This window comes from Bubalus kerabau, chromosome 5 (genome assembly GCF_029407905.1).
Source record: "Bubalus kerabau isolate K-KA32 ecotype Philippines breed swamp buffalo chromosome 5, PCC_UOA_SB_1v2, whole genome shotgun sequence".
Classification (NCBI taxonomy): Eukaryota; Metazoa; Chordata; class Mammalia; order Artiodactyla; family Bovidae; genus Bubalus; species Bubalus kerabau.
Window position 1 is genome coordinate 25,970,096 of NC_073628.1, and position 7,798 is coordinate 25,977,893.

The window sequence follows — 7,798 nt, forward strand, 5'->3', positions numbered from 1 at the left end:
TTCTCCCCAACTGAAATTTATCAATTATGGGAGAAACGGCTCTCCAAAGAGAAAAACAACAGAATTACTCCCCAGAAGAGAGTCTCACCTGTGTCCTTTCTCCAGCTGAAATTCAGTAGTTGGTATCTCTCCTGGCTTTGGTGTTAGTGGGCAGAGAGGTCTTAAATCCAGTGTGCATTGGTGATGTCCCTCTTGCTCAATTCTTCTGTGTAAACAAATTAGCATATTGAATAATAGTATTTTCCTTATTCTCAAGCAGCTTTTTTCAAATGAGTCATTCAAGACATTTCTGTTCTGGCAGTTTTTCCTAATTGACTTATTCTATTTTTAGTCGTATTTGAACAGAAAAGAGTTGTATTTGAAGAATCAAGTGTGGGAGGACATGGGTTCTTCTCCACTTTACTCCCTTCTCATCCCTGTTTGGAAAAGGATCTCCCCCCACCCCCAACCAGATTACACATCGGTATTATGCTGTTAAGAGGTGATCAATATGATTAGCAAAGGAAATGTTTACTTCTCTCTTGGGATTTCTGTCAAAGGTATGTGAGGACACAGGACAAGCAAGATTTGTCAACTCTACCAGCAATGATATGAGGTAATGATTAATGATTCTGGGAGAACAGAAGGAACGGCATGAAGTAGGGTTTCTAGGCAGTACCCTCGATACAGATTAAAACAAACAAAAAAAAAGATCTGTGTGTGTGTGTGTGTATACATCCTTTTCATACAAATATACATTGTTTTGTACTCTTTTAACTTAATATATCTTGGAGGTCCTCCGTGGGTTGCTTTTTAAAAAAAAAATAGCTACACAGCATTCTGTTATATGGATGGACCACAACTTATACAATACTGAAGGCCATTTTGGATGTTTCTAGTCTTCTGTTAATGCAAATAACCATGAACTTTTAACTCTGTGTGTGTGCATATATATATGCATTTAGTGCATATATATATGCACACACACATGTATATATGATAAATTTCTAAAAAAGGAATTATAGGGGGAAAGTGTGGCTCTTTACATTTATTTATATATGTTGCAAATGGCCTTCTGTCAGTAGCTCTATAAATCTTCAGTCCCACCAGAAATGTCCCACAGCATCTCCCAAACAACCCTCTATCAAACTTCTTGGTCTTTGAAATTTTGGTAAATAAAATATAATTCAGTGTAATTTAATTTGAATTTCTATAGTTATGAGTTTGGTTTCACAGTTTTTCCTCTGTATAAGAACCATTTGTATTTTCCAGCAAATGTGAATTCATTTCTTGTATTTTAATATTTGTATTGGTTTGTTGGATTTTTATCAATTTGTAAGAACTTTTTTATATAGAAAAAATTAGAACTTTATGAGTAACAAACACTTTCCCAGCTTATTATTTACCCTTTGATTATAGTTGCTCATGTTTACCAAAATTTTCTTTATATTCTTGTCTTTTTTTTAGTCTTTTCTTTAGTTTCTTCTGAATTTTGTCCTATAGCTAGAGAGGCTTTCCCTGCTTTGATTTATAAAATAATTTTTCCGTGTGTTCTCTATGTATTATATATCTTATTATTTATTTAAAAATATTTACTACATTTGGAACTTGACCTAACATCATTTGGAAAGTATATTTTCAATTTCATTTTAAGATGGCCACCCAGGTGTCTCAATCCCATCCATTGACTAGTCCCTGTTTTACCCATTAGTTTGACAGGCAACCTTTAAAGCTAAATTACCATATACACTTGTGTCTAATTCTGAGTTGCGAGAATCAAGTTTTCTATGTTTAGGTCAGTACTGTCTCGTTCTATTTATTGAGGCTTTATTCAATGCACTAAATGCCTTTATCATTCTTCCTTTTCAGAGGAAGTAGTTGGGATTTACTTTCTATAATTTTTTAAACTTATTTTTGTATCCAGAAGCACAGCTGATTGATTAAACAATGTTCGTGGCTCATGCACCTGTCCCAACGCTCTCCTTGACTGTGGCGATGTTTTAGCCGGTGTCTGGGGTGTCCAGGAGTCCCATTCCACGGCTATATTCTCTCTTAAACCCACTCCACTTGGTCCTTCGGGCCACTCTTCACTGCAGCCACCTTGGTGAGGTTGGCAAGGATTCCATTCTGCTGATCCAAAGGTCGTTCTCTCCACTACTTGAGAGCATCTGACGCAGCTGATCAATAACTGTGTCCACTGGGATTCAGGAACGCCACACTCTCCAGGTCTCCTTCCGTCCACAAAAGCTGTTCCTCCTCAGTGTTTTTGTTGGCTCCTCCTCCTCCAGACTTCTAACAGATGAAGACCCTTTGCTGCACTTTCACCTCTTCTCTTCTCAGCCTTTATTCACATTCTGAGGGAGCTCAGCCAGGCCTTTGAGTGTAAGCTCCGAAAGGCCAGGATCTTACTTTGATTGCTCTTCACACCAAAAATCCACTGCTTCAAACAATGCCTGGGACACAACAAGTACTTATTAAATATTTTCTGAATGAACGCATGGAAGAACTTTTTTGATGTATGAAATAGTTCCTAATTCAAATCACATGTTTAAAAATGATAAGTAGTTCAATATGGCTACAGGATGAATTGAAGTCATAGGACATAAGACTGAAAAGACTGGACACACAGACTATCTTGTCTAAAAAATAGCAAATATTGTGAATTGAAGGAAGAAAAAAGACGTGTTATGTATGCTGCATTCTTCACATTTCATAAAGGGAGCCTCATTATCCAGTTGTTAATATCGGTAAATTTAAAAATAGCTATATAATTCAACGATTCAAAGTTAATAATACTTGAAAGAAGTAAGAAGAATGGAAAGTACAACAAATGGTGGCCTCTAGAGAGTGGGATTTGGGAAGACTCCCCTTTGCATACATTTCTCAATCATTCTGAAACAATGCATTACTGCTATGATAGAGAAAACAAAAAAATGGGGTCAGGCCATGGTGAACTTTCAATCATCCTACCATAGACTGTATCCTCTAGTTATAAATCCTCACCTTGCGTGTTCACATTGATTGACATTGCTACCCAGGCTCATAGTTGTCAATGACAAGTTCCAGAACAGCAATGACTCACTGGAAAGTGGACCAGGTGGGCAGGATGAAGTGAGTGGAAGTGGGGCCAATGCAGAGAAATGTCTCAATGAGGGATCACATCTCAAACAGCTCTGGTCTCTGAATGGCTCACAAGCCCTCTGCAGGAAATCACAAGTCTGTCCAGCATCTTGAAAAATCTTGCTTGGTCTCCACTCCAGCTCCTGAACACATCTTCCAGTTTAGAGGACAAAGATGCGTCCTCTGGCATCGCTCAATCCCTGAGAGGCTCTCCCCCTTCAGCACAGGTGGAAGTCAGCTCTTCCCCTCTGGCCAGAAGAATGGAAGAAAGATAAGGATGTATCCCAAGAACTGTCTTATTTCCAAAGCCAGTCATGGGTTTTGCTCTAAGTTTCCATGTCTCTGTTTCACATTGCGATGCTACCTGCTGAGGGTCATGGAGTTTCCTTCGTCAATATTGAGTGCCACCTTGGATTTACTTTGGGAGTCACTTCTCTGCTTTTCCCCACATCCACATGTAATCAGCACCACAGCAGTGGTGGGTCTGGAGGGCTGATCAAAATTGTAGACCCTAAAAGCAGGAGACATGGAGCTCTCTACTAGCCTCTCTGCGTGCTGGCAGCTCCGATGGTGAGAGATCCAAATGGGGTCAACCAGGACCTTTCTCTCTTCTGATCCATCTCCCCACTCTCCCCTTCATTCCAACCATTCAGATCTGCTGTCTTGGAGAGAGTGTTGCCTCTTATGTTAATTTAGGGAACAAGGTCACACACAGGCATTGCTTCCTGGAGCTGGACTGCTGGTACCCAGATTCCATTGTTTCCTGGCTTTTCAAAGTTTTCTTCTGTTGTGGATCTGGCAGAGTCCCAGGAGGAAACAGCCCAAACTGGGATAATTGAGGAGTGTTGCATGAGGGGCCCAATTGCAGAGACAGGCAAGGGTTAGGGACAGTGACAATGATGCATTCTTCTTAAGAGAAGCCCCCTAAGGCAAGCAGTCGTGAAACATTTCCACCTCAAGGCTTAAAGGGGCCAAGGAAGGAGCAGTTGGCCAGAGAGTGTGTGACAAAAGAGGAGAACAGGTATTGGGGGCGTATTTGAAGAAAATCCTTACGTGAAGATTTTTCTCGGGCGCTCCTCACAAATAATGAATGGTGGAGCAGGGAACAGTAGGAAAGCCTGGGACAGGGCTGCAGGAGATGGGGTGGTGTTGGGCCTGTTCTTCACAGTGACATCCCAGGAACATCCTTTGACCCCTTAGGTCTCAGCTTCTTCCTCTATGAAATGAAGCTATGACAACAGACGATCTTTAAGGAACATGCTAGATGCCAGGAATACAATAGTGAACAACAACGGGCAAGACTTAATCCTTATAGAGCTTCCGGTTTGGACTATATACATATATATATATCTCTCACACCAAAGAAAATAGATTCACAAACCGTTAAGTGCCCTAAGCAGGGGTGGCAGAGGTTCTGGCTTCCCCCCAACATCCTTCCATGGTCAGTCAGGGCTGTGGGATCTTGCTTCTCTAAGAGAGGGAAACACGGATGATTCTGCCCTTGATTTCTCTCTGGGCCATAGCAGAGGACATGTCCTCTTCCCGCTTAGAGGTCTCCTGCCCCTGTGAGTCCTCTGGATTCCAGAGCCTTTGTGAAGCAAGAAAGGGCTTCTGCATTCTGCTGTCTGTTCCTAAATGAGTTCCACTCACATCTTGCGTTCTCTGTTCAACGGGCTTCTCTACCTCTGTGTTTTGGAGTTTGCTTATATTAGTCATTTTTAGTTTTGGTTTTGGTTTTTATAGGCCACAATATTGAGTGCCACCTTGGATTTACTTTGGGAGTCACTTCTCTGCTTTTCCCCACATCCACATGTAATCAGCACCACAGCAGTGGTGGGTCTGGAGGGCTGATCAAAATTGTAGACCCTAAGGAGCCCTATTGGGTTCAGATTCACCCTGTGTGAGACCAGGAGCAAAGCACTCGTCTTTATTGTGCTCCATTCCATCCTCTGTAAAATGGGAACAATACTAGTTCTTACCTCAATAGGGCTCTTCAGAGGAGTAAAGGAGACCATACCTGATAAACTCTCAATCAGCTCTCCCACCCCCAGAGGTGAGCTAGTGCTCTTTCTCGGGGTGAATTCTGCAGCAGTGTCTCTACATTCCAAGCCCTGCTGCTTTTTTACTTCCCTTCATAGACTCACAGACTCATCCTGCACAAAAGCTCACTCAGCAAACCAAACTCTCCCAGTGATCCCCCAGGAGAGAAAATGGAGTGGGCTTCTGCTGCTCACACCCTGCACCCCACTTCCCAGTCCCCCCAGACATCGCCAAACTTGAAATTCCTCTTTTCAGTGGCCCTCTGACCGTCCCTCATTTACTCTTCCTCCACTGTATGCAGCTCAGCCTTAAATCCTACCCCTAAATTATGCACTGAAATGATTCTAGGTGCTCAGCAAAGCCTTGTGGAATCCTCACTTCGAAGGCACCTCAGTGATCAATGTAAGTTATTTGGGCAGAATGTCGTTCTAAACACACACAGCTCTCCACAAGAATGAGATCTTCATCATGTTACAAATGTGTGTCCTAATGCCTTTAATTGTACATCTATACTAACTTATATTCCAAATCCTCAACTTCATTGGGCTCCATTCATTCACACACTGAATGAATACTTATTGAGAACACACTGTGGGGATATAAAAAGCTCCCCTGACTTCATGGAGCTGACACACTGAGCCACACACACAGCTAACCCACCTGGCCTGGCCACCCTCGCACCTCTCCTAGCAAGAGATCGCATGCGTCTCATGTCCCTAAAGCACAGTCTTCTTTCTCCCCAGTGGATGGGCCTCTCTTAGTCATGAGGGTGGCCTGCAGTCATCTCTATGTCCTCCTGACTTCATGCACCTGGGAGGAAATTTCTGGCCCAGGACAGAAGTAATGATCTGGCCCAACGCCCTCTCCTGGGCTCTCAGATTCTATCCCAGACATTTACCTGTCCTCTTCAGGAAATTCTGGGGACTTGGCATAACCTCTGGGCAGTGAGTTCTGGTGGGAGTGGGGCTCCATAACACCCCCATGTCAGTGGAGGGTTCGTGTTATAATAGAGAGAGCCCAGGCATTTGACTCAGAGAGAACTGGATTTGAATCCAAGTTCCAGGTTTCCATGGCTATACAGATTTCAGTAAGTACCTTAATCTCTGCAAACTTCTGGTTCTCTCTGTGACACCCTAGCAGGGTGGCCTTGAGAGTAAATGATCACACAGCAGGTGCTCATGTCTTGTTTGTGTTCCTAGGGGCACAGCGGAGGGTTTCTGAGCTTGGATCCAGTCATCCCAGCCTAGGGGACCAAAACCACAAAAACGAATGGAAGTGACCAGGCCCTTCATCAAACCCTAGACATGCAGATCCCGACCCTGACCTTGCTGCCCTCGTATCTGCCCTGGTCCTGGCATGAAACACCATTGTGCCCTGGCTCCTGGGCTTCTGTGTGCACAGGAAAGCCTTCTCCTCTACATCCTCAACCAGATGGGGCTGGTTTCCTGTCCCTCACCTTCCAGACTGCACATTTCCTGGAGGCACTCCTCACTTCCTTCCACTCTGTCTCCAGCTCCATCGCCAACTGCTTCACCACTGTGCTGACCTTCACCTACCTCGAGGGCCTGACCTTGCTCAGCACCATTAGCCCCGAGCGCTGCTTGTCCATCCTGGACCCCATCTGGTACCACTGCGGGTGCCCAAGACACACATCAGCTCTCAAATGTGCTGGTCCTGGGCCCTGTGTCTCCTGCTGAATCTTCTGGAAGAGAACTATTATGGCTTCCTTTTAGGGATTTTGACTGTGATTGGTGTCCAGTATTTGATTTCATCATTGCTGGGTAACTGATGTTCATATTGGTTGTTCTTGCTAACTCCAGCCTGGCCCTGCTGGTCAGAATCCTCTGTGAGTCCCAGCAGGTGCAGCTGACCAGGCTCTACGTGGTCATCCTACTCATAGTGCTGGTCTTCCTCCTCGGCAGCCTGCATTTTGGCATCCAAAGTTTTCTGCTATACCAGTTTTAGGAGGATTTCAACATGTCCTTACATTATTTTAAGACAGGGATGGTCCTGTTAACAGCAGTGCCAACCCCATCATTTGCTTTTTTGTTGGCTTCTTTACGCATCAGAAGCAGGGGCAGCTGGCCCCCAAGTTGGCTCTTCTGAGGGTTTTGGACGACACAGCTGAGGTGAAGAAAAGCGGAGGAAGCCTTCCTCAGGAAACCAGGGGGGTGTCAGTAGTTCCATGTAGTGATTCTGTATTAACCAGGGTTCAGTCAGAGAAGCAGTACTTACAGAAGATTCTCTGTATCATTGTGTAAATATGTACATATATTTGATCGGACACAGTTGTAGGTTCTGGTTAGACTGTCTCTGTAAGGCTGTTGCCTGTTTGTCTGATGCTAGAGCTTGAAGCCCACAGGACAAGCTGGAACTTAGGAGCATGACATAAAGCCCATGAGAACCAGCCAGAACTTGTGTCAGTCTCTCTCAGCACCTGCGGTTTTGCCGGTCTGCAGAGGTTGGATCCCTTCCTATGGAGCTAACCACACACCTGGTCCAGGAGTCAGAGAAGCCGCAGGAGCGTCAGGGGAAGGTGGAGCAGCTGTAGGCCAGCAGCTGCCTTGTGCCAACGAGATGAACCGAGAGAGAAACCACAACGCTCATGAACGTCCTGGTCCCCCAGCACTGACCTTCCACACATAGACACAGCAGGACT

The 7,798-nt window shown here is 44.4% G+C and overlaps 1 pseudogene; it reads left to right on the forward strand.

Annotated features, from left to right (window-relative positions):
• The first annotated feature begins 4,356 nt into the window (after nucleotides 1-4,356).
• LOC129654201 (mas-related G-protein coupled receptor member X2-like) lies at nucleotides 4,357-7,104 on the forward strand (annotated as a pseudogene).
• The last annotated feature ends 694 nt before the right edge of the window (nucleotides 7,105-7,798 follow it).